The sequence below is a fragment of the Oryctolagus cuniculus genome, chromosome 20 (assembly GCF_051225735.1).
Source record: "Oryctolagus cuniculus isolate XC-2025 breed Fujian yellow rabbit chromosome 20, ASM5122573v1, whole genome shotgun sequence".
NCBI lineage: Eukaryota > Metazoa > Chordata > Mammalia > Lagomorpha > Leporidae > Oryctolagus > Oryctolagus cuniculus.
In genome coordinates this window covers 2,944,795-2,971,581 of record NC_142886.1, presented here as the reverse complement: position 1 = coordinate 2,971,581, position 26,787 = coordinate 2,944,795, and positions in this window count along the sequence as shown.

Genomic DNA, 26,787 nt, shown 5'->3' with positions numbered 1-26,787 from the left:
AAATATCATGTTTTCTCAGGTTTCTGGAGCTTTCTTCCTAGAAAACTCGAATGTGTGGAGTATTTGACTCCAGGTGGAACCAATTAGCGTTTGCCACCTGAAAACAAAAACTTACATGCTAAAATGCATTCAAAACCTTAAAGTCCATAGAGAATATCCAGAAAACACAAACACACACAGAGGCTGTAGCATGATCTGGGTTTGAGATAGCTACAAATCACCAGATAGTTTTGTTTTCATCCACGAGTTTCTGTACAAATTGTTGTAGTTTGAAGTGAAATTTAACCAAGAAATCACCGTGAAAGTGGTTTTGGAGAAAAGCACAATCTTTCTGTTTTGCAAATGAATCCAATGTCATGTTTACAAATACAAATATCATGTTTTCTCAGGTTTCTGGAGCTTTCTTCCTAGAAAACTCGAATGTGTGGAGTATTTGACTCCAGGTGGAACCAATTAGCGTTTGCCAGCAGAAAACAAAAACTTACATTCTAAAATGCATTCAAAACCTTAAAGTCCATAGAGAATATCCAGAAAACACAAACACACACAGAGGCTGTAGCAAGATCTGGGATTGAGATAGCTACAAATCACCAGATAGTTTTCTGTTTTCATCCAGGAGTATCTGGACAAATTGTTGTGGATTTCAAGGGAAATTTAACCAAAAATCACGGTGAAAGTGGTTTTGGAGAAAAGTACAAGCTTCCTGTTCGACAAATGTATCCAATGGCATGTTTACAGAAAGAAATATCATGTTTTCTCTGGTTTCTGAAGCTTTCTTCCTAGAAAACTCGAATGTGTGGAGTATTTGACTCCAGGTGGAACCAATTAGCGTTTGCCACCTGAAAACAAAAACTTACATGCTAAAATGCATTCAAAACCTTAAAGTCCATAGAGAATATCCAGAAAACACAAACACACACAGAGGCTGTAGCAAGATCTGGGATTGAGATAGCTACAAATCACCAGATAGTTTTGTTTTCATCCACGAGTTTCTGTACAAATTGTTGTAGTTTTGAAGTGAAATTTAACCGAAAAATCACCGTGAATGTGGTTTTGGAGAAAAGCACAATCTTTCTGTTCATTAAATGAATCCAATGTCATGTTTACAAATACAAATATCATGTTTTCTCAGGTTTCTGGAGCTGTCTTCCTAGAAAACTCGAATGTGTGGAGGATTTGACTCCAGGTGGAACCAATTAGCGTTTGCCAGCAGAAAACAAAAAGGGTCCTGCTAAAATGCATTCAAAACCTTAAAGTCCATAGAGAATGTTCAGAAAACACAAACACACACAGAGGCTGTAGCAAGATCTGGGATTGAGATAGCTACAAATCACCAGAGAGTTTTGTTTTCATCCAGGAGTATCTGGACAAATTGTTGTGGATTTCGGGTGAAATTTAACCAAAAATCACCGTGAAAGTGATTTTGGAGAAAAGCACAATCTTCCAGTTTGGCAAATGCATCCAATGTCATGTTTACCTAAAGAAATATCATGTTTTCTCAGGTTTTTGAAGCTTTCTTCCTAGAAAACTCGAATGTGTGGAGTATTTGACTCCAGGTGGAATCAATTAGCGTTTGCCAGCAGAAAACAAAAACTTACATGCTAAAATGCATTCAAAACCTTAAAGTCCATAGAGAATATCCAGAAAACACAAACACAAACAGAGGCTGTAGCAAGATCTGGGATTGAGATAGCTACAAATCACCAGATAGTTTTGTTTTCATCCACGAGTTTCTGTACAAATTGTTGTAGTTTTGAATTGAAATTTAACCAAAAAATCACCGTGAAAGTGGTTTTGGAGAAAAGCACAATCTTTCTGTTCAGCAAATGAATCCAATGTCATGTTTACAAATACAAATATCATGTTTTCTCAGGTTTCTGAAGCTTTCTTCCTAGAAAACTCGAATGTGTGGAGGATTTGACTTCAGGTGGAACCAATTAGCGTTTGCCACCTGAAAACAAAAAGGGTCTTGCTAAAATGCATTCAAAACCTTAAAGTCCATAGAGAATATACAGAAAACACAAACACACACAGAGGCTGTAGCAAGATCTGGGATTGAGATAGCTACAAATCACCAGATAGTTTTGTTTTCATCCAGGAGTATCTGGATAAATTGTTGTGGATTTCGGTTGAAATTTAACCAAAAATCACCGTGAAAGTGGTTTTGGAGAAAAGCACAAGCTTCCTGTTCGACAAATGTATCCGATGTCATGTTTACAAATGCAAATATCATGTTTTCTCATGTTTCTGAAACTTTCTTCCTAGAAAACTCAAATGTGTGGAATATTTGACTCCAGTTGGAACCAATTAGCATTTGCCAGCATAAAACAAAAAGGGTCCTGCTAAAATGCATTCAAAACCTTAAAGTCCATAGAGAATATCCAGAAAACACAAACACACACAGAGGCTGTAGCAAGATCTGGGATTGAGATAGCTACAAGTCAACAGATAGTTTTGTTTTTATCCAGGAGTATCTGGAAAAATTGTTGTAGTTTTGAGTTGAAATTTAAAAAAAAAAATCACCGTGAAAGTGGTTTTGGAGAAAAGAACAATCTTTCTGTTCAGCAAATGAATCCAATGTCATGTTTACAAATACAAATATCATGTTTTCTCAGGTTTCTGGGGCTTTCTTCCTAGAAAACTCGAATGTGTGGAGTATTTGACTCCAGGTCGAACCAATTGGCGTTTGCCAGCAGAAAACAAAAAGGCTCCTGCTAAAATGCATTCAAAACCTTAAAGTCCATAGAGAATATCAAGAAAACACAAACACACACAGAGGCTGTAGCAAGATCTGGGATTGAGATAGCTACAAATCACCAGATAGTTTTGTTTTCATCCAGGAGTATCTGGACAAATTGTTGTGGATTTCGGGTGAGATTTAACCAAAAATCACCGTGAAAGTGGATTTGGAGAAAAGCACAAGCTCCCTGTTCGACAAATGTATCCAATGTCATGTTTACAGAAAGAAATATCATGTTTTCTCATGTTTCTGAATCTTTCTTCCTAGAAAACTCGAATGTGTGGAGTATTTGACTCCAGGTGGAACCAATTAGCGTTTGCCAGCAGAAAACAAAAAGGGTCCTGCTAAAATGCATTCAAAACCTTAAAGTCCATAGAGAATATCCAGAAAACACAAACACACACAGAGGCTGTAGCAAGATCTGGGATTGAGATAGCTACAAATCACCAGATAGTTTTTTGTTTTCATCCAGGAGTATCTGGACAAATTGTTGTGGATTTCAAGGGAAATTTAACCAAAAAATCACCGTGAAAGTGCTTGTGGAGAAAATCACAATCTTCCTGTTCGGCAAATGTATCCAATGGCATGTTTACAGAAAGAAATATCATGTTTTCTCTGGTTTCTGAAGCTTTCTTCCTAGAAAACTCGAATGTGTGGAGGATTTGACTCCAGGTGGAACCAATTAGCGTTTGCCACCTGAAAACAAAAACGTACATGCTAAAATGCATTCAAAACCTTAAAGTCCATAGAGAATATCCAGAAAACACAAACACACACAGAGGCTGTAGCAAGATCTGGGATTGAGATAGCTACAAATCACCAGATAGTTTTGTTTTCATCCACGAGTTTCTGGACAAATTGTTGTAGTTTTGAAGTGAAATTTAACCGAAAAATCACCGTGAATGTGGTTTTGGAGAAAAGCACAATCTTTCTGTTCATTAAATGAATCCAATGTCATGTTTACAAATACAAATATCATGTTTTCTCAGGTTTCTGGAGCTGTCTTCCTAGAAAACTCGAATGTGTGGAGGATTTGACTCCAGGTGGAACCAATTAGCGTTTGCCAGCAGAAAACAAAAAGGGTCCTGCTAAAATGCATTCAAAACCTTAAAGTCCATAGAGAATGTTCAGAAAACACAAACACACACAGAGGCTGTAGCAAGATCTGGGATTGAGATAGCTACAAATCACCAGAGAGTTTTGTTTTCATCCAGGAGTATCTGGACAAATTGTTGTGGATTTCGGGTGAAATTTAACCAAAAACACCGTGAAAGAGATTTTGGAGAAAAGCACAATCTTCCAGTTTGGCAAATGCATCCAATGTCATGTTTACCTAAAGAAATATCATGTTTTCTCAGGTTTTTGAAGCTTTCTTCCTAGAAAACTCGAATGTGTGGAGTATTTGACTCCAGGTGGAATCAATTAGCGTTTGCCAGCAGAAAACAAAAACTTACATGCTAAAATGCATTCAAAACCTTAAAGTCCATAGAGAATATCCAGAAAACACAAACACACACAGAGGCTGTAGCAAGATCTGGGATTGAGATAGCTACAAATCACCAGATAGTTTTGTTTTCATCCACGAGTTTCTGTACAAATTGTTGTAGTTTTGAAGTGAAATTTAACCAATAAATCACCGTGAAAGTGGTTTTGGAGAAAAGCACAATCTTTCTGTTCAGCAAATGAATCCAATGTCATGTTTACAAATACAAATATCATGTTTTCTCAGGTTTCTGAAGCTTTCTTCCTAGAAAACTCGAATGTGTGGAGGATTTGACTTCAGGTGGAACCAATTAGCGTTTGCCACCTGAAAACAAAAAGGGTCTTGCTAAAATGCATTCAAAACCTTAAAGTCCATAGAGAATATCCAGAAAACACAAACACACACAGAGGCTGTAGCGAGATCTGGGATTGAGATAGCTACAAATCACCAGATAGTTTTGTTTTCATCCAGGAGTATCTGGACAAATTGTTGTGGATTTCGGTTGAAATTTAACCAAAAATCACCGTGAAAGTGGTTTTGGAGAAAAGCACAAGCTTCCTGTTCGACAAATGTATCCGATGTCATGTTTACAAATGCAAATATCATGTTTTCTCATGTTTCTGAAGCTTTCTTCCTAGAAAACTCAAATGTGTGGAATATTTGACTCCAGTTGGAACCAATTAGCATTTGCCAGCAGAAAACAAAAAGGGTCCTGCTAAAATGCATTCAAAACCTTAAAGTCCATAGAGAATATCCAGAAAACACAAACACACACAGAGGCTGTAGCAAGATCTGGGATTGAGATAGCTACAAATCACCAGATAGTTTTGTTTTCATCCAGGAGTATCTGGACAAATTGTTGTGGATTTCGGGTGAGATTTAACCAAAAATCACGGTGAAAGTGGTTTTGGAGAAAAGTACAAGCTTCCTGTTCGACAAATGTATCCAATGTCATGTTTACAGAAAGAAATATCATGTTTTCTCAGGTTTCTGGAGCTTTCTTCCTAGAAAACTCAAATGTGTGGAGTATTTGACTCCAGGTGGAACCAATTAGCGTTTGCCAGCAGAAAACAAAAACTTACATGCTAAAATGAATTCAAAACCTTAAAGTCCATAGAGAATATCCAGAAAACACAAACACAAACAGAGGCTGTAGCAAGATCTGGGATTGAGATAGCTACAAATCACCAGATAGTTTTGTTTTTATCCAGGAGTATCTGGAAAAATTGTTGTAGTTTTGAGTTGAAATTTAAAAAAAAAAATCACCGTGAAAGTGGTTTTGGAGAAAAGAACAATCTTTCTGTTCAGCAAATGAATCCAATGTCATGTTTACAAATACAAATATCATGTTTTCTCAGGTTTCTGGGGCTTTCTTCCTAGAAAACTCGAATGTGTGGAGGATTTGACTCCAGGTGGAACCAATTGGCGTTTGCCAGCAGAAAACAAAAAGGCTCCTGCTAAAATGCATTCAAAACCTTAAAGTCCATAGAGAATATCAAGAAAACACAAACACACACAGAGGCTGTAGCAAGATCTGGGATTGAGATAGCTACAAATCACCAGATAGTTTTGTTTTCATCCAGGAGTATCTGGACAAATTGTTGTGGATTTCGGGTGAGATTTAACCAAAAATCACGGTGAAAGTGGTTTTGGAGAAAAGTACAAGCTTCCTGTTCGACAAATGTATCCAATGTCATGTTTACAGAAAGAAATATCATGTTTTCTCAGGTTTCTGGAGCTTTCTTCCTAGAAAACTCAAATGTGTGGAGTATTTGACTCCAGGTGGAACCAATTAGCGTTTGCCAGCAGAAAACAAAAACTTACATGCTAAAATGAATTCAAAACCTTAAAGTCCATAGAGAATATCCAGAAAACACAAACACAAACAGAGGCTGTAGCAAGATCTGGGATTGAGATAGCTACAAATCACCAGATAGTTTTGTTTTTATCCAGGAGTATCTGGAAAAATTGTTGTAGTTTTGAGTTGAAATTTAAAAAAAAAAATCACCGTGAAAGTGGTTTTGGAGAAAAGCACAATCTTTCTGTTCAGCAAATGAATCCAATGTCATGTTTACAAATACAAATATCATGTTTTCTCAGGTTTCTGGGGCTTTCTTCCTAGAAAACTCGAATGTGTGGAGGATTTGACTCCAGGTGGAACCAATTGGCGTTTGCCAGCAGAAAACAAAAAGGCTCCTGCTAAAATGCATTCAAAACCTTAAAGTCCATAGAGAATATCAAGAAAACACAAACACACACAGAGGCTGTAGCAAGATCTGGGATTGAGATAGCTACAAATCACCAGATAGTTTTGTTTTCATCCAGGAGTATCTGGACAAATTGTTGTGCATTTCGGGTGAAATTTAACCAAAAATCACCGTGAAAGTGGTTTTGGAGAAAAGCACAAGCTTCCTGTTCGACAAATGTATCCGATGTCATGTTTACAAATGCAAATATCATGTTTTCTCAGGTTTCTGAAGCTTTCTTCCTAGAAAACTCGAATGTGTGGAGTATTTGACTCCAGGTGGAACCAATTGGCGTTTGCCAGCAGAAAACAAAAAGGGTCCTGCTAAAATGCATTCAAAACCTTAAAGTCCATAGAGAATATCAAGAAAACACAAACACACACAGAGGCTGTAGCAAGATCTGGGATTGAGATAGCTACAAATCACCAGATAGTTTTGTTTTCATCCAGGAGTATCTGGACAAATTGTTGTGCATTTCGGGTGAAATTTAACCAAAAATCACCGTGAAAGTGGTTTTGGAGAAAATCACAATCTTCCTGTTTGGCAAATGTATCCAATGTCATGTTTACAGAAAGAAATATCATGTTTTCTCATGTTTCTGAATCTTTCTTCCTAGAAAACTCAAATGTGTGGAGTATTTGACTCCAGGTGGAACCAATTAGCGTTTGCCAGCACAAAACAAAAAGGGTACTGCTAAAATGCATTCAAAACCTTAAAGTCCATAGAGAATATCCAGAAAACACAAACACACACAGAGGCTGTAGCAAAATCTGGGATTGAGATAGCTACAAATCACCAGATAGTTTTGTTTTCATCCAGGAGTATCTGGACAAATTGTTGTAGTTTTGAGTTGAAATTTCACCAAAGAATCACCGTGAAAGTGGTTTTGGAGAAAAGCACAATCTTTCTGTTCAGCAAATGAATCCAATGTCATCTTTACAAATACAAATATCATGTTTTCTCAGGTTTCTGAAGCTTTCTTCCTAGAAAACTCGAATGTGTGGAGGATTTGACTCCAGGTGGAACCAATTGGCGTTTGCCAGCAGAAAACAAAAGGGGTTCTGCTAAAATGCATTCAAAACCTTAAAGTCAATAGAGAATATCCGGAAAACACAAACACACACAGACGCTGTAGCAAGATCTGGGATTGAGATAGCTACAAATCACCAGATAGTTTTGTTTTCATCCAGGAGTATCTGGACAAATTGTTGTCGATTTCGGGTGAAATGTAATCAAAAATCACAGTGAAAGTGGTTTTGGAGAAAAGCACAATCTTTCTGTACAGCAAATGAATCCAATGTCATGTTTACAAATACAAATATCATGTTTTATCAGGTTTCTGAAGCTTTCTTCCTAGAAGTCTCGAATGTGTGGAGAATTTGACTCCAGGTGGAACCAATTGTCGTTTGCCAGCAGAAAACAAAAAGGGTCCTGCTAAAATGCATTCAAAACCTTAAAGTCAATAGAGAATATCCGGAAAACACAAACACACACAGACGCTGTAGCAAGATCTGGGATTGAGATAGCTACAAATCACCAGATAGTTTTGTTTTCATCCAGGAGTATCTGGACAAATTGTTGTCGATTTCGGGTGAAATGTAACCAAAAATCACAGTGAAAGTGGTTTTGGAGAAAAGCACAATCTTTCTGTACAGCAAATGAATCCAATGTCATGTTTACAAATACAAATATCATGTTTTATCAGGTTTCTGAAGCTTTCTTCCTAGAAAACTCGAATGTGTGGAGGATTTGACTCCAGGTGGAACCAATTAGCGTTTGCCTGCTGAAAAGAAAAACTTACATGCTAAAATGCATTCAAAACAGTAAAGTCCATAGAGAATGTCCAGAAAGCACAAACACACACAGAGGCTGCAGCAAGATCTGGGATTGAGATAGCCACAGCACACCACATAGTTTTGTTTTCATCCTGGAGTATCTGGACAAATTGTTGTAGTTTTGAAGTGAAATTTAACCAAAAAATCACCGTGAAAGTGGTTTTGGGGAATAGCACAATCTTCTTCTTCTGCAAATGCATCCAATGTCATGTTTACAGAAAGAAATATCATGTTTTGTCATGTTTCTGGAGCTTTCTTCCTAGAAAACTCGAATGTGTGGAGTGTTTGACTCCAGGTGGAACCAATTAGCGTTTGCCAGCAGAAAACAAAAACGGTCCTGCTAAAATGCATTCAAAACCTTAAAGTCCATAGAGAATATCCAGAAAACACACGCACACACAGAGGTTGTAGGAAGATCTGGGATTGAGATAGCTACAAATCACCGGATAGTTTTTTGTTTTCATCCAGGAGTATCTGGACAAATTGTTGTAGTTTTGAAGTGAAATTTCACCAAAGAATCACCGTGAAAGTGGTTTTGGAGAAAAGCACAATCTTTCTGTTCAGCAAATGAATCCAATGTCATGTTTACAAATACAAATATCATGTTTTCTCAGGTTTCTGAAGCTTTCTTCCTAGAAAACTCGAATGTGTGGAGGATTTGACTCCAGGTGGAACCAATTGGCGTTTGCCAGCAGAAAACAAAAGGGGTTCTGCTAAAATGCATTCAAAACCTTAAAGTCAATAGAGAATATCCGGAAAACACAAACACACACAGACGCTGTAGCAAGATCTGGGATTGAGATAGCTACAAATCACCAGATAGTTTTGTTTTCATCCAGGAGTATCTGGACAAATTGTTGTCGATTTCGGGTGAAATGTAATCAAAAATCACAGTGAAAGTGGTTTTGGAGAAAAGCACAATCTTTCTGTACAGCAAATGAATCCAATGTCATGTTTACAAATACAAATATCATGTTTTATCAGGTTTCTGAAGCTTTCTTCCTAGAAGTCTCGAATGTGTGGAGAATTTGACTCCAGGTGGAACCAATTGTCGTTTGCCAGCAGAAAACAAAAAGGGTCCTGCTAAAATGCATTCAAAACCTTAAAGTCAATAGAGAATATCCGGAAAACACAAACACACACAGACGCTGTAGCAAGATCTGGGATTGAGATAGCTACAAATCACCAGATAGTTTTGTTTTCATCCAGGAGTATCTGGACAAATTGTTGTCGATTTCGGGTGAAATGTAACCAAAAATCACAGTGAAAGTGGTTTTGGAGAAAAGCACAATCTTTCTGTACAGCAAATGAATCCAATGTCATGTTTACAAATACAAATATCATGTTTTATCAGGTTTCTGAAGCTTTCTTCCTAGAAAACTCGAATGTGTGGAGGATTTGACTCCAGGTGGAACCAATTAGCGTTTGCCTGCTGAAAAGAAAAACTTACATGCTAAAATGCATTCAAAACAGTAAAGTCCATAGAGAATGTCCAGAAAGCACAAACACACACAGAGGCTGCAGCAAGATCTGGGATTGAGATAGCCACAGCACACCACATAGTTTTGTTTTCATCCTGGAGTATCTGGACAAATTGTTGTAGTTTTGAAGTGAAATTTAACCAAAAAATCACCGTGAAAGTGGTTTTGGGGAATAGCACAATCTTCTTCTTCTGCAAATGCATCCAATGTCATGTTTACAGAAAGAAATATCATGTTTTGTCATGTTTCTGGAGCTTTCTTCCTAGAAAACTTGAATGTGTGGAGTGTTTGACTCCAGGTGGAACCAATTAGCGTTTGCCAGCAGAAAACAAAAACGGTCCTGCTAAAATGCATTCAAAACCTTAAAGTCCATAGAGAATATCCAGAAAACACAAACACACACAGAGGTTGTAGCAAGATCTGGGATTGAGATAGCTACAAATCTAAAGATAGTTTTGTTTTCATCCAGGAGTATCTGGACAAATTGTTGCAGTTTTGAAGTGAAATTTAACCAAAAAAATCACCGTGAAAGTGGTTTTGGAGAAAAGCACAATCTTCCTGTTTGGCAAATGTATCCAATGTTATATTTACAGAAAGAAATATCATGTTTTGTCATGTTTCTGGAGCTTTCTTCCTAGAAAACTCGAATGTGTGGAGTATTTGACTCCAGGTGGAACCAATTAGCGTTTGCCAGCAGAAAACAAAAAAGGTCCTGCTAAAATGCATTCAAAACCTTAAAGTCCATAGAGAATATCCAGAAAACACAAACACACACAGAGGCTGTAGCAAGATCTGGGATTGAGATAGCTACAAATCACCAGATAGTTTTGTTTTCATCCAGGAGTATCTGGACAAATTGTTCCAGTTTTGAAGTGAAATTTAACCAAAAAAATCACCGGGAAAGTGGGTTTGGAGAAAAGCGCAATCTTCCTGTTTGGCAAATGTATCCAATGTTATATTTAAAGAAAGAAATATCATGTTTTGTCATGTTTCTGGAGCTTTCTTCCTAGAAAACTCGAATGTGTGGAGTATTTGACTCCAGGTGGAACCAATTAGCGTTTGGCAGCTAAAAACTAAAACTGGACAAAAGTTACATGCTAAAATGCATTCAAAACTCTAAAGTCCATAGAGTATGTCCAGAAAACACAAACACACACAGAGCCTGTAGCAAGATCTGGGATTGAGATAGCTAAAAATCACCAGATAGTTTTGTTTTCATCCAGGAGTATCTGGACAAATTGTTGTAGTTTTGAAGTGAAATTTAACCAAAAAATCACCGTGAAAGTGGTTTTGGAGAAAAGCACAATCTTCCTCTTCTGCAAATGAATCCAATGTCATGTTTACAAATACAAATATCATGTTTTCTCAGGTTTCTGAAGCTTTCTTCCTAGAAGTCTCGAATGTGTGGAGAATTTGACTCCAGGTGGAACCAATTAGCGTTTGCCACCTGAAAACAAAAACTTACATGCTAAAAAGCATTCAAAACTTTAAAGTCCATAGAGTATGTCCAGAAAACACAAACACACACAGAGGCTGTAGCAAGATCTGGGATTGAGATAGCCACAACACACCACATAGTTTTGTTTTCATCCAGGAGCACCTGGAAAAATTGTTGTGGATTTCGGGTGAAATTTAACCAAAAATCACCGTGAAAGTGGTTTTGGAGAAAATCACAATCTTCCTCTTCTGCAAATGTATCTAATGTCATGTTTACAAATACAAATATCATGTTTTCTCAGGTTTCTGAAGCTTTCTTCCTAGAAAACTCGAATGTGTGGAGGATTTGACTCCAGGTGGAACCAATTAGCGTTTGCCAACAGAAAACAAAAAGGGTCCTGCTAAAATGCATTCAAAACCTTAAAGTCAATAGAGAATATCCGGAAAACACAAACACACACAGAGGCTGTAGCAAGATCTGGGATTGAGATAGCTACAAATCACCAGATAATTGTTTTCATCCACGAGTATCTGGACAAATTGTTGTCGATTTCAGGTTAAATTTAACCAAAAAATCACCGTGAAAGTGGTTTTGGAGAAAAGCACAATCTTCCTGTTTGGTAAATGCATCCAATGTCATGTTTACAGAAAGAAATATCATGTTTTCTAAGGTTTCTGAAGCTTTCTTCCTAGAAAACTCGAATGTGTGGAGGATTTGACTCCAGGTGGAACCAATTAGCGTTTGCCAGCTGAAAAGAAAAACGTACATGCTAAAACGCATTCAAAACCGTAAAGTCAATAGAGAATGTCCAGAAAACACAAACACACACAGAGGCTGTAGCAAGATCTGGGATTCAGATAGCTGCAAATCACCAGATAGTGTTGTTTTCATCCAGGAGTTTATGGACAAATTGTTGAAGTTTTGACGTGAAATTTAACCAAAAAATCACCGTGAAAGTGGTTTTGGAGAAAAGCACAATCTTTCTGTTCAGCAAATGAATCTAATGTTATGTTTACAAATACAAATATCATGTTTTCTCAGGTTTCTGAAGCTTTCTTCCTAGAAACCTCGAATGTGTGGAGTGTTTGTCTCCAGGTGGAACCAATTAGCGTTTGCCAGCAGAAAACAAAAAAGGTCCTGCTAAAATGCATTCAAAACCTTAAAGTCCATAGAGAATATCAAGAAAACACAAACACACACAGAGGCTGTAGCAAGATCTGGGATTGAGATGGCTACAAATCACCAGATAGTTTTGTTTTCATCCTGGAGTATCTGGACAAATTGTTGTAGTTTTGAAGTGAAATTTAACCAAAAAATCACCGCGAAAGTGGTTGTGGAGAAAAACACAATCTTCCTCTCCTGCAGATGTATCCAATGTCATGTTTACAGAAAGAAATATCATGTTTTCTCAGGTTTCTCAAGCTTTCTTCCTATAAATGTCGAATGTGTGGAGGATTTGACTCCAGGTGGAACCAATTAGCGTTTGCCAGCAGAAAACAAAAAAGGTCCTGCTAACATGCATTCAAAACCTTAAAGTCCATAGAGAATATCCAGAAAACACAAACACACACAGAGGCTGTAGCAAGATCTGGGATTGAGATAGCTACAAATCACCAGATAGTTTTGTTTTCATCCAGGAGTATCTGGACAAATTGTTGTAGTTTTGAAGTGAAATTTAACCAAAAAATCACCGTGAAAGTGGTTTGGAGAAAAGCACAATCTTCCTGTGCAGCAAATGTATCCAATGTCATGTTTACAAATACAAATATCATGTTTTCTCAGGTTTCTGAATCTTTCTTCCTAGAAAACTCGAATGTGTGGAGTATTTGACTCCAGGTGGAACCAATTAGCGTTTGCCAGCAGAAAACAAAAAGGGTCCTGCTAAAATGCATTCAAAACCTTAAAGTCCATAGAGAATATCCAGAAAACACAAACACACACAGAGGCTGTAGCAAGATCTGGGATTGAGATAGCTACAAATCACCAGATAGTTTTGTTTTCTTTTTTTTTCTTTTTTTTTAAACTTTTATTTAATGCATATAAATTTCCAAAGTACGACTTATGGATTACAATGGCTTTCCCCCCATACCGTCCCTCCCACCCACAACCCTCCCCTTTCACACTCCGTCTCCCCTTCCATTCACATCAAGATTCATTTTCGATTATCTTAATATACAGAAGATCAGCTTAGTATACATTAAGTATGGATTTCAACAGTTTGATCCCATACAGAAACATAAAGTGAAAAATAATAGATGATTTTTTAAAATGATGATGAAATCAGAGCAGACCTATTGTCATTTTTAATCCCAGTGAGAGTCAAGTTGGGAATTGATAATTTCTTTCTTTTTTTTTTTTTACAGAGGATCAGTTTAGTATGCATTAAGTAAGGATTTCAACAGTTTGCACCCCCATAGAAACACAAAGTGAAATATATTGTTTGAGTACACGTTATAGCATTAAATCTCAATGTACAGCACATTAAGGATAGAGATCCTACATGAGGAGTAAGTGCACAGTGACTCCTGTTGTTGACTTTACCAATTGACACTCCTGTCTATGGCATCAGTAATCTCCCTATGCTCCAGTCATGAGTTTCCAAGGCTATGGAAGCCCTCTGAGTTCTCTGCTTCTTATCTTGTTTAGACAAGCTCATAGTCAAAGTGGAGGTTCTCTCCTCCCTTCAGAGAAAGGTACCTCCTTCTTTGATGGCCTGTTCTTTCCACTGGGATCTCACTCGCAGAGATCTTTTGCCAGAGTGCTTGGCTTTCCATGCCTGAAATACTCTCATGAGCTTTTCAGCCAGCTCCGAATGCCTTTAGGGCTGATTCTGAGGCCAGAGTGCTATTTAGGACATCTGCCATTCTATGAGTCTGCTGAGTATCTCACTTCCCATGTTGGATCACTCTCCCCTTTATTTACTCCATCAGTTAGCGTTAGCAGGTACTAGACTTGTCTATGTGCTCCCTTAGACTCCCAGTCCCTTCACCATGACCAACTGTGAACTGAAACTGATCACCTGGAACAGTGAGATGGCATTGGTACATGCCACCTTGATGGGATTGAATTGGAATCCCCTGGTATGCTTCCAACTCCACCACTTGGGGCAAGTCAGCCTGAGCATGTCCCAAATTATACATCTCTTCCCTCTCCCATTCCCACCACCATGTTCAACAGGGATCACATTGCAGTTAATTTTCAACACTTAAGAATAACTGTGCATCAATTACAGATCTAAACCAGTCATATTAAGTAGAACAGATAGTTTTGTTTTCATCCAGGAGTATCTGGACAAATTGTTGTAGTTTTGAAGTGAAATTTCACCAAAAAATCACCGTGAAAGTGGTTGTGAAGAAAATCACAATGTTCCTGTTCGGCAAATGCATCCAATGTCATGTTTACAGAAAGAAATATCATGTTTTCTCAGGTTTCTGAAGCTTTCTTCCTAGAAAACTCGAATGTGTGGAGGATTTGACTCCAGGTGGAACCAATTAGCGTTTGCCAGCAGAAAACAAAAAGGCTCCTGCTAAAATGCATTCAAAACCTTAAAGTCCATAGAGAATATCCAGAAAACACAAACACACACAGAGGCTGTAGCAAGATCTGGGAGTGAGATAGCTACAAATCACCAGATAGTTTTGTTTTCATCCAGGAGTATCTGGACAAATTGTTGTGGATTTCTGGTGAAATTTAACCAAAAAATCACCGTGAAAGTGGTTTTAGAGAAAAGCACAATCTTTCTGTTTGGCAAATGCATCGAATGTCATGTTTACAAATACAAATATCATGTTTTCTCAGGTTTCTGGAGCTTTCTTCCTAGAAAACTCGAATGTGTGGAGGATTTGACTCCAGGTGGAACTAATTAGCGTTTGCCAGCAGAAAACAAAAAGGGTCCTGCTAAAATGCATTCAAAACCTTAAAGTCCATAGAGAATATGCAGAAAACACAAACACACACAGAGGCTGTAGCAAGATCTGGGATTGAGATAGCTACAAATCACCAGATAGTATTGTTTTCATCCAGGAGTATCTGGACAATTTTTTTTTAGTTTTGACGTGAAATTTAACCAAAAAATCACCGTGAAAGTGGTTTTGGAGAAAAGCACAATCTTTCTGTTCAGCAAATGAATCCAATGTCATGTTTACAAATACAAATATCATATTTTCTCAGGTTTCTGGAGCTTTCTTCCTAGAAAACTCGAATGTGTGGAGTATTTGACTCCAGGTGGAACCAATTAGCGTTTGCCAGCTAAAAACTAAAACTGGACAAAACTTACATGCTAAAATGCATTCAAAACCTTAAAGTCCATAGAGAATATCCAGAAAACACAAACACACACAGAGGCTGCAGCAAGATCTGGGATTGTGATGGCTACAAATCACCAGATAGTTTTGTTTTCATCTGGAGTATCTGGACAAATTGTTGTAGTTTTGAATTGAAATTTAACCAAAAAATCACCGTGAAAGTGGTTTTGGAGAAAAGCACAATCTTTCTGTTCAGCAAATGCATCCAATGTCATGTTTACAGAAAGAAATATCATGTTTTCTCAGGTTTCTGGAGCTTTCTTCCTAGAAAACTCGAATGTGTGGAGTATTTGACTCCAAGTGGAACCAATTAGCGTTTGGCAGCTAAAAACTAAAACTTACATGCTAAAATGGTTTCAAAACCGTAAAGTCCATAGAGAATGTCCAAAAACACAAACACACAGACGCTGTAGCAAGATCTGGGATTGAGATAGCCACAACACACCAGATAATTTTGTTTTCATCCAGGAGTATCTGCACAAATTGTTGTGGATTTCAGGTGAAATTTAACCAAAAAATCACCGTGAAAGTGGTTGTGGAGAAAATCACAATCTTCCTGTTCGGCAAATGTATCCAATGACATGTTTACAGAAAGAAATATCATGTTTTCTCAGGTTTCTGAAGCTTTCTTCCTATAAATCTCGAATGTGTGGAGGATTTGACTCCAGGTGGAACCAATTAGCGTTTCCCAGCAGAAAACAAAAAGGGTCCTGCTAAAATGCATTCAAAACCTTAAAGTGCATAGAGAATATCCAGAAAACACAAACACACACAGAGGCTGTAGCAAGATCTGGGATTGAGATAGCTACAAATCACCAGATAGTGTTGTTTTCATCCAGGAGTATCTGGACAAATTTTTGTTGTGTTGACGTGAAATTTAACCAAAAAATCACCGTGAAAGTGGTTTTGGAGAAAAGCAGAATCTTTCTGTTCAGCAAATGAATCCAATGTCATGTTTACAAATACAAATATCATGTTTTCTCAGGTTTCTGAAGCTTTCTTCCTAGAAAATTCGAATGTGTGGAGTATTTGACTCCAAGTGGAACCAATTAGCGTTTGGCAGCTAAAAACTAAAACTTACATGCTAAAATGGTTTCAAAACCGTAAAGTCCATAGAGAATGTCCAAAAACACAAACACACACAGGCGCTGTAGCAAGATCTGGGATTGAGATAGCCACAACACACCAGATAATTTTGTTTTCATCCAGGAGTATCTGGACAATTTGTTGTAGTTTTGAAATGAAATTTCACCAAAAAATCACCGTGAAAGTGGTTTTGGAGAAAATCACAATCTTCCTCTTCGGGAAATGTATCCAATGTCATGTTTACAGAAAGAAATATCATGTTTTCTCAGGTTTCTGAAGCTTTCTTCCTAGAAAACTCGAATGGGTGGAGGATTTGACTCCAGGTGGAACCAATTAGCTTTTGCCAGCAGAAAACAAAAAGGGTCCTGCTAAAATGCATTCAAAACCTTCAAGTCCATAGAGAATATCCAGAAAACACAAACACACAGAGACTGTAGCAAGATCTGGGATTGAGATAGCTACAAATCACCAGATAGTTTTGTTTTCATCCAGGAGTATCTGGACAAATTGTTGTCGATTTCGGGTGAAATTTAACCAAAAATCACCGTGAAAGTGGTTTTGAGGAAATCACAATCTTCCTGTTTGGTAAATGCATCCAATATCATGTTTACAGAAAGAAATATCATGTTTTCTCAGGTTTCTGAATCTTTCATCCTAGAAAACTCGAATGTGTGGAGGATTTGACTCCAGGTGGAACCAATTAGCGTTTGCCAGCTGAAAAGAAAAACGTACATGCTAAAATGCCTTCAAAACCGTAAAGTCAATAGAGAATGTCCAGAAAACACAAACACACACAGAGGCTGTAGCAAGATCTGGGATTCAGATGGCTGCAAATCACCAGATAGTGTTGTTTTCATCCAGGAGTTTATGGACAAATTGTTGAAGTTTTGACGTGAAATTTAACCAAAAAATCACCATGAAAGTGGTTTTGGAGAAAAGCACAATCTTTCTGTTCAGCAAATGCATCCAATGTTATGTTTACAAATACAAATATCATGTTTTCTCAGGTTTCTGAAGCTTTCTTCCTAGAAAGCTCGAATGTGTGGAGTGTTTGTCTCCAGGTGGAACCAATTAGCGTTTGCCAGCAGAAAACAAAAACTTACAAGCTAAAATGCATTCAAAACCTTAAAGTCCATAGAGAATATCCAGAAAACACAAACACACACAGAGGCTGTAGCAAGATCTGGGATTGAGATAGCTACAAATCACCAGATAGTTTTGTTTTCATCCAGGAGTATCTGGACAAATTTTTGTAGTGTTGACGTGAAATTTAACCAAAAAATCACCGTGAAAGTGGTTTTGGAGAAAAGCAGAATCTTTCTGTTCAGCAAATGAATCCAATGTCATGTTTACAAATACAAATATCATGTTTTCTCAGGTTTCTGAAGCTTTCTTCCTAGAAAACTCGAATGTGTGGAGTATTTGACTCCAAGTGGAACCAATTAGCGTTTCGCAGCTAAAAACTAAAACTTACATGCTAAAATGGTTTCAAAACCGTAAAGTCCATAGAGAATGTCCAAAAACACAAACACACACAGACGCTGTAGCAAGATCTGGGATTGAGATAGCCACAACACACCAGATAATTTTGTTTTTTCCAGGAGTATCTGCACAAATTGTTGTGGATTTCGGGTGAAATTTAACCAAAAATCACCGTGAAAGTGGTTGTGGAAAAAATCACAATCTTCATGTTCGGCAAATGTATCCAATGTCATGTTTACAGAAAGAAATATCATGTTTTCTCAGGTTTCTGAAGCTTTCTTCCTAGAAAACTCGAATGTGTGGAGGATTTGACTCCAGGTGGAACCAATTAGCGTTTGCCAGCAGAAAACAAAAAGGGTCCTGCTAAAATGCATTCAAAACCTTAAAGTCCATAGAGAATACCCAGAAAACACAAACACACACAGAGGCTGTAGCAAGATCTGGGATTGAGATAGCTACAAATCACCAGATAGTTTTGTTTTCATCCAGGAGTATCTGGACAAATTTTTTTAGTTTTGACGTGAAATTTAACCAAAAAATCACCGTGAAAGTGGTTTTGGAGAAAAGCAGAATCTTTCTGTTCAGCAAATGAATCCAATGTCATGTTTACAAATACAAATATCATGTTTTGTCAGGTTTCTGGAGCTTTCTTCCTAGAAAACTCGAATGTGTGGAGTATTTGACCCCAGGTGGAACCAATTAGCGTTTGCCAGCTAAAAAGTAAAACTGGACAAAACTTACATGCTAAAATGCATTCAAAACCTTAAAGTCCATAGAGAATATCCAGAAAACACAAACACACACAGAGGCTGGCGCAAGATCTGGGATTGAGATGACTACAAATCACCAGATAGTTTTGTTTTCATCCAGGAGTATCTGGACAAATTGTTGTAGTTTTGAATTGAAATTTAACCAAAAAATCACCGTGAAAGTGGTTTTGGAGAAAAGCACAATCTTTCTGTTCAGCAAATGCATCCAATGTCATGTTTACAGAAAGAAATATCATGTTTTCTCAGGTTTCTGAAGCCCTCTTCCTAGAAAACTCGAATGTGTGGTGGATTTCACCCCAGGTGGAACCAATTAGCGTTTGCCAGCAGAAAACAAAAAGGGTCCTGCTAAAATGCATTCAACACCTTAAAGTCCATAGAGAATATCCAGAAAACACAAACACACACAGAGGCTGTAGCAAGATCTGGGATTGAGATAGCCACAACACACCACATAGTTTTATTTTCATCCAGGAGCACATGGACAAATTGTTGTGGATTTCGGGTGAATTTTAACCAAAAATCACCGTGAAAGTGGTTTTGGAGAAAATCACAATCTTCCTCTGCAAATGAATCCAATGTCATATTTACAAATACAAATACCATGTTTTCTCAGGTTTCTGAAGCTTTCTTCCTAGAAAACTCGAATGTGTGGTGGATTTGACTCCAGGTGGAAACAATTAGCGTATGGCAGCTAAAAACTAAAACTGGACAAACCTTACATGCTAAAATGCATTCAAAACCTTAAAGTCCATAGAGAATATCCAGAAAACACAAACACAAACAGAGGCTGTAGCAAGATCTGGGATTGAGATAGCTACAAATCACCAGATAGTTTTGTTTTCATCCAGGAGTATCTGGACAAATTGTTGTGGATTTCGGGTGAAATTTAACAAAAAATCACCGTGAACGTGGTTTTGGAGAAAAGCACAATCTTCCTGTTCAGCAAGTGTACCAATGTCATGTTTACAGAAAGAAATATCATGTTTTCTCAGGTTTCTGAAGCTTTCTTCCTAGAAAACTCGAATGTGTGGAATATTTGACTCAGGTGGAACCAATTAGCGTTTGGCAGCAGAAAACAAAAAGGGTCCTGCTAAAATGCATTCAAAACCTTAAAGTCCATAGAGAATCTCCAGAAAACACAAACACACACAGAGGCTGTAGCAAGATCTGGGATTGAGATAGCTACAAATCACCAGATAGTTTTGTTTTCATCCAGGAGTATCTGGACAAATTGTTGTGGATTTCGGGTGAAATTTAACCAAAAATCACCGTGAAAGTGGTTTTGGTGAAAAGCACAATCGTCCTGTTCAACTTAGTATCCAATGTCATGTTTCCAGAAAGAAATATCATGTTTTCTCAGGTTTCTGAAGCTTTCTTCCTAGAAAACTCGAAAGTGTGGAGGATTTGACTCCAGGTGGAACCAATTAGCGTTTGCCAGCAGAAAACAAAAACTTACATGCTAAAATGCATTCAAAACCTTAAAGTCCAAAGAGAATATCCAGAAAACACAAACACACACAGAGGCTGTAGCAAGATCTGGGATTTAGAGAGCTACAAATCACCAGATAGTTTTGTTTTCATCCAGGAGTATCTGGACAAATTGTTGTGGATTTCGGGTGAAATTTAACCAAAAAATCACCGTGAACGTGGTTTTGGAGAAAAGCACAATCTTTCTGTTCAGCAAATGAATCCATGTCATGTTTACAAATGCAAATATCATGTTTTCTCAGGTTTCTGGAGCTTTCTTCCTAGAAAACTCGAATGTGTGGAGTATTTGACTCCAGGTGGAACCAATTAGCGTTTGCCAGCAGAAAACAAAAATGGTCCTGCTAAAATGCATTCAAAACCTTAAAGTCCATAGAGAATATCCAGAAAACACAAACACACACAGACGCTGTAGCAAGATCTGGGATTGAGATAGCTACAAATCACCAGATAGTTTTGTTTTCATCCAGGAGTATCTGGACAAATTGTTGTGGATTTCGGGTGAAATTTAACAAAAAATCACCGTGAACGTGGTTTTGGAAAAAAGCACAATCTTCCTGTTTAGGAAATGTATCCGAAATCATGTTTGCAGAATGAAATATCATGTTTTCTCAGGTTTCTGTAGCTTTCTTCCTAGAAAACTCGAATGTGTGGAGGATTTGACTCCAGGTGGAACCAATTAGCGTTTGCCAGCAGAAAACAAAAAGGGTCCTGCTAAAATGCATTCAAAACCTTAAAGTCCATAGAGAATATCCAGAAAACACAAACAGACACAGAGGCTGTAGCAAGATCTGGGATTGAGATAGCTACAAATCACCAGATAGTTTAGTTTTCATCCAGGAGTATCTGGACAAATTGTTGTGGATTTCGGGTGAAATTTAACCAAAAATCACCGTGAAAGTGGTTTTGGAGAAAAGCACAATCTTCCTGTTCGGCAAATGTATCCAATGTCATGTTTACAGAAAGAAATATCATGTTTTCTCAGGTTTCTGAAGCTTTCTTCCTAGAAAACTCGAATGTGTGGAGGATTTGACTCCAGGTGGAACCAATTAGCGTTTGCCAGCAGAAAACAAAAAGGGTCCTGCTAAAATGCATTCAAAACCTTAAAGTCCATAGAGAATATCCAGAAAACACAAACACACACAGAGGCTGTAGCAAGATCTGGGATTGAGATAGCTACAAATCACCAGATAGTTTTGTTTTCATCCAGGAGAATCTGGACAAATTGTTCTGGATTTCGGATGAAATTTAACCAAAAATCACCGTGAAAGTGGTTTTGGAGAAAAGCACAATCTTCCTGTTCTGCAAAGGTATCCAATGGCATGTTTACAGAAAGAAATATCATGTTTTCTCAGGTTTCTGGAGCTTTCTTCCTAGAAAACTCGAATGTGCGGAGGATTTGACTCCAGGTGGAACCAATTAGCGTTTGCCAGCAGAAAACAAAAAGGGTCCTGCTAAAATGCATTCAAAACCTTAAAGTCCATAGAGAATATCCAGAAAACACAAGCACACACTGAGGCTGTGGCAAGATCTGGGATTGAGATAACTAGAAATCACCAGATAGTTTTGTTTTCATCCAGGAGTATCTGGACAAATTGTTGTGGATTTTAGGTGAAATTTAACCAAAAAATCACTGTGAAAGTGGTTTTGGAGAAAAGCACAATCTTCCTGTTCGTCAAATGTATCCAATGTCATGTTTATAGAAAGAGATATCATGTTTTCTCAGGTTTCTGAAGCTTTCTTCCTAGAAAACTCGAATGGGTGGATTGTTTGACTCCAGGTGGAACCAATTAGCGTTTGCCAGCAGAAAACAAAAAGGGTCCTGCTAAAATGCATTCAAAACCATAAAGTCCATAGAGAATATCCAGAAAACACAAACACACACAGAGGCTGTAGCAAGATCTGGGATTGAAATAGCTACAAACCACCAGATAGTTTTATTTTCATCCAGGATTATCTGGACAAATTGTTGTGGATTTTAGGAGAAATTTAACCAAAAATCACCGTGAAAGTGGTTTTGGTGAAAAGCACAATCGTCCTGTTCAACAAATGCATCCAATGTCATATTTACAGAAAGAAATATCATGTTTTCTCAGGTTTCTGAAGCTTTCTTCCTAGAAAACTCGAAAGTGTGGAGGATTTGACTCCAGGTGGAACCAATTAGCGTTTGCCAGCAGAAAACAAAAAGGGTCCTGCTAAAATGCATTCAAAACCTTAAAGTCCATAGAGAATATCCAGAAAACACAAACACACACAGAGGCTGTAGCAAGATCTGGGATTGAGATAGCCACAAATCAGCACATACTTTTGTTTTCATCCCGGAGTATCTGGACAAATTGTTGTGGATTTCGGGTGAAATTTAAACAAAAATCAACGTGAAAGTGGTTTTGGAAAAAATCACAATGTTCCTGTTCGGGAAATGCATCCAATGTCATGTTTACAAACAAAAATATAATGTTTTCTCAGGTTTCTGAAGCTTTCTTCCTAGAAAACTCGAATGTGTGGAGGATTTGACTCCAGGTGGAACCAATTAGCGTTTGCCAGCAGAAAACAAAAAGGGTCCTGCTAAAATGCATTCAAAACCTTAAAGTCCATAGAGAATATCCAGAAAACACAAACACACACAGAGGCTGTAGCAAGATCTGGGATTGAGTTGGCTACAAATCACCAGATAGTTTTGTTTTCATCCAGGAGTATCTGGACAAATTGTTGTGGATTTCGGGTGAAATTTAACAAAAAATCACCGTGAACGTGGTTTTGGAAAAAAGCACAATCTTCCTGTTTGGCAAATGTATCCGAAATCATGATTGCAGAAAGAAATATCATGTTTTCTCAGGTTTCTGAAGCTTTCTTCCTAGGAAACTCGAATGTGTGGAGGATTTGACTCCAGGTGGAACCAATTAGCGTTTGCCAGCAGAAAACAAAAAGGGTCCTGCTAAAATGCATTCAAAACCTTACAGTCCATAGAGAATCTCCAGAAAACACAAACACACACAGAGGCTGTAGCAAGATTTTGGATTGAGATAGCTACAAATCACCAGATAGTTTTGTTTTCATCCAGGAGTATCTGGACAAATTGTTGTGGATTTTAGGTGAAATTTAACCAAAAAATCACTGTGAAAGTCGTTTTGGAGAAAAGCACAATCTTCCTGTTCGTCAAATGTATCCAATGTCATGTTTATAGAAAGAGATATCATGTTTTCTCAGGTTTCTGAAGCTTTCTTCCTAGAAAACTCGAATGGGTGCATTGTTTGATCAAGGTGGAACCAATTAGTGTTTGCCAGCAGAAAACAAAAAGAGTCCTGCTAAAATGCATTCAAAACCTTAAAGTCCATAGAGAATATCCAGAAAACACAAACACACACAGAGGCTGTAGCAAGATCTGGGAATGAAATAGCTACAAACCACCAGATAGTTTTATTTTCATCCAGGAGTATCTGGACAAATTGTTGTGGATTTCGGGTGAAATTTAACCAAAAATCACCGTGAAAGTGGTTTTGGTGAAAAGCACAATCGTCCTGTTCAACAAATGCATCCAATGTCATATTTACAGAAAGAAATATCATGTTTTCTCAGGTTTCTGAAGCTTTCTTCCTAGAAAACTCGAATGTGTGGAATGTTTGACTCCAGGTGGAACCAATTAGCGTTTGCCAGCAGAAAACAAAAAGGGTCCTGCTAAAATGCATTCAAAACCTTAAAGTCCATAGAGAATATCCAGAAAACACAAACACACACAGAGGCTGTAGCAAGATCTGGGATTGAGATAGCTACAAATCACCAGATAGTTTTGTTTTCATCCAGGAGTATCTGGACAAATTGTTGTGGATTTCGGGAGAAATTTAACCAAAAATCACCGTGAAAGTGGTTTTGGAGAAAAGCACAATCTTCCTGTTCGGCAAATGCATCCAATGTCATGTTTACAAATACAAATATCATGTTTTCTCAGGTTTCTGAAGCTTTCTTCCTAGAAAACTCGAATGTTTGGAGGATTTGACTCCAGGTGGAACCAATTAGCGTTTGGCAGCAGAAAACAAAAACTTACATGCTAAAATGCATTCAAAACCTTAAAGTCCATAGAGAATATCCAGAAAACACAAACACACACAGAGGCTGTAGAAAGATCTGGGATTGAGATAGCTACAAATCACCAGATAGTTTTGTTTTCATCCAGGAGTATCTGGACAAATTGTTGTAGTTTTGAAGTGAAATTTAACCCAAAAATCACGGTGAAAGTGGTTTTGGAGAAAAGCACAATCTTTCTGTTTGGCAAATGTATCCAATGTCATGTTTACAGAAAGAAATATCATGTTTTCTCAGGTTTCTGAAGCTTTCTTCCTAGAAACCTCTAATGTGTGGAGTGTTTGACTCCAGGTGGAACCAATTAGCGTTTGCCAGCAGAAAACAAAAAGGGTCCTGCTAAAATGCATTCAAAACCTTAAATTCCATAGAGAATATCCAGAAAACACAAACACACACAGAGGCTGTAGCAAGATGTGGGATTGAGATATCTACAAATCACCAGATAGTTTTGTTTTCATCCAGGAGTATCTGGACCAATTGTTGTAGTTTTGAAGTGTAAGTTAACCAACAAATCACCGTGAACGTGCTTTTGGAGAAAAGCACAATCTTCCTGTTCGGCAAATATATCCAATGTCATGTTTACAGAAAGAAATATTATGTTTTCTCAGGTTTCTGAAGCTTTCTTCCTAGAAAACTCGAATGTGTGGAATGTTTGACTCCAGGTGGAACCAATTAGCCTTTGCCTGCAGAAAACAAAAAGGGTCTGCTAAAATGCATTCAAAACCTTAAAGTCCATAGAGAATGTCCAGAGAACACAAACACACACAGAGGCTGTAGCAAGATCTGGGATTGAGATAGCCACAAATCACCACACACTTTTGTTTTCATCCAGGAGTATCTGGACAAATTGTTGTGGATTTCGGGTGAAATTTAACCAAAAATCACCGTGAAAGTGGTTTTGGAAAAAATCACAATCTTCCTGTTCGGCACATGCATCCAATGTCATGTTTACAGAAAGAAATATCATGTTTTGTCAGGTTTCTGGAGCTTTCTTCCTAGAAAACTCGAATGTGTGGAGTATTTGACTCCAGTTGGAACACTTAGCGTTTGCCAGCAGAAAACAAAAACTTACATGCTAAAATGCATTCAAAACCTTAAAGTCCATAGAGAATGTCCAGAGAACACAAACACACACAAAGGCTGTAGCAAGATCTGGGATTGAGATAGGTACAAATCACCAGATAGTTTTGTTTTCATCAAGGAGTATCTGACAAATTGTTGTGGATTTCGGGTGAAATTTAACCAAAAATCACCGTGAAAGTGTTTTTGGAGAAAATCACAATCTTCCTGTTCGGCAAATGCATCCAATGTCATGTTTACAGAAAGAAATACCATGTTTTCTCAGGTTTCTGAAGCTTTCTTCATAGAAAACTCGAATGTGTGGAGTATTTGACTCCAGGTGGAACCAATTATCGTTTTCAGCAGAGAACAAATGAATCCAATGTCATGTTTACAAATGCAAATATTATGTTGTCTCAGGTTCCTGAAGCTTTCTTCTTCGAAAACTCGAATGTGTGGAGTATTTGACTCCATGTGGAACCAATTAGCGTTTGCCAGCAGAATACAAAAAGGGTCCTGCTAAAATGCATTCAAAACCTTAAAGTCCATAGAGAATATCCAGAAAACACAAACAGACACAGAGGCTGTAGCAAGATCTGGGATTGAGATAGCTACAAATCACCAGATAGTTTAGTTTTCATCCAGGAGTATCTGGACAAATTGTTGTGGATTTCGGGTGAAATTTAACCAAAAATCACCGTGAAAGTGGTTTTGGAGAAAAGCACAATCTTCCTGTTCGGCAAATGTATCCAATGTCATGTTTACAGAAAGAAATATCATGTTTTCTCAGGTTTCTGGAGCTCTCTTCCTAGAAAACTTGAATGTGTGGAGTATTTGACTCCAGGTGGAACCAATTAGCGGTTGCCAGCAGAAAACAAAAAGGGTCCTGCTAAAATGCATTCAAAACCTGAAAGTCCATAGAGAATGTCCAGAAAACACAAACACACAGAGAGGCTGTAGCAAGATCTGGGATTGTGATAGCTAAAATTAACTAGATAGTTTTGTTTTAATCCAGGAGTATATGGACAAATAGTTGTGGATTTCGGGTGAAATTTAATCAAAAATCACCGTGAAAGTGGTTATGGAGAAAAGCACAATCTTCCTGTTCGGCAAATGCATCCAATGTCATGTTTACAGAAAGAAATATCATGGTTTCACAGGTTTCTGAAGCTTTCTTCCTAGAAAACACCAATGTGTGGAGTATTTGAATCCAGGTGGAACCAGTTAGCGTTTGCCAGCAAAAACAAAAAGGGTCCTCCTAAAATGCATTCAAAACCGTAAAGTCCATAGAGAATGTC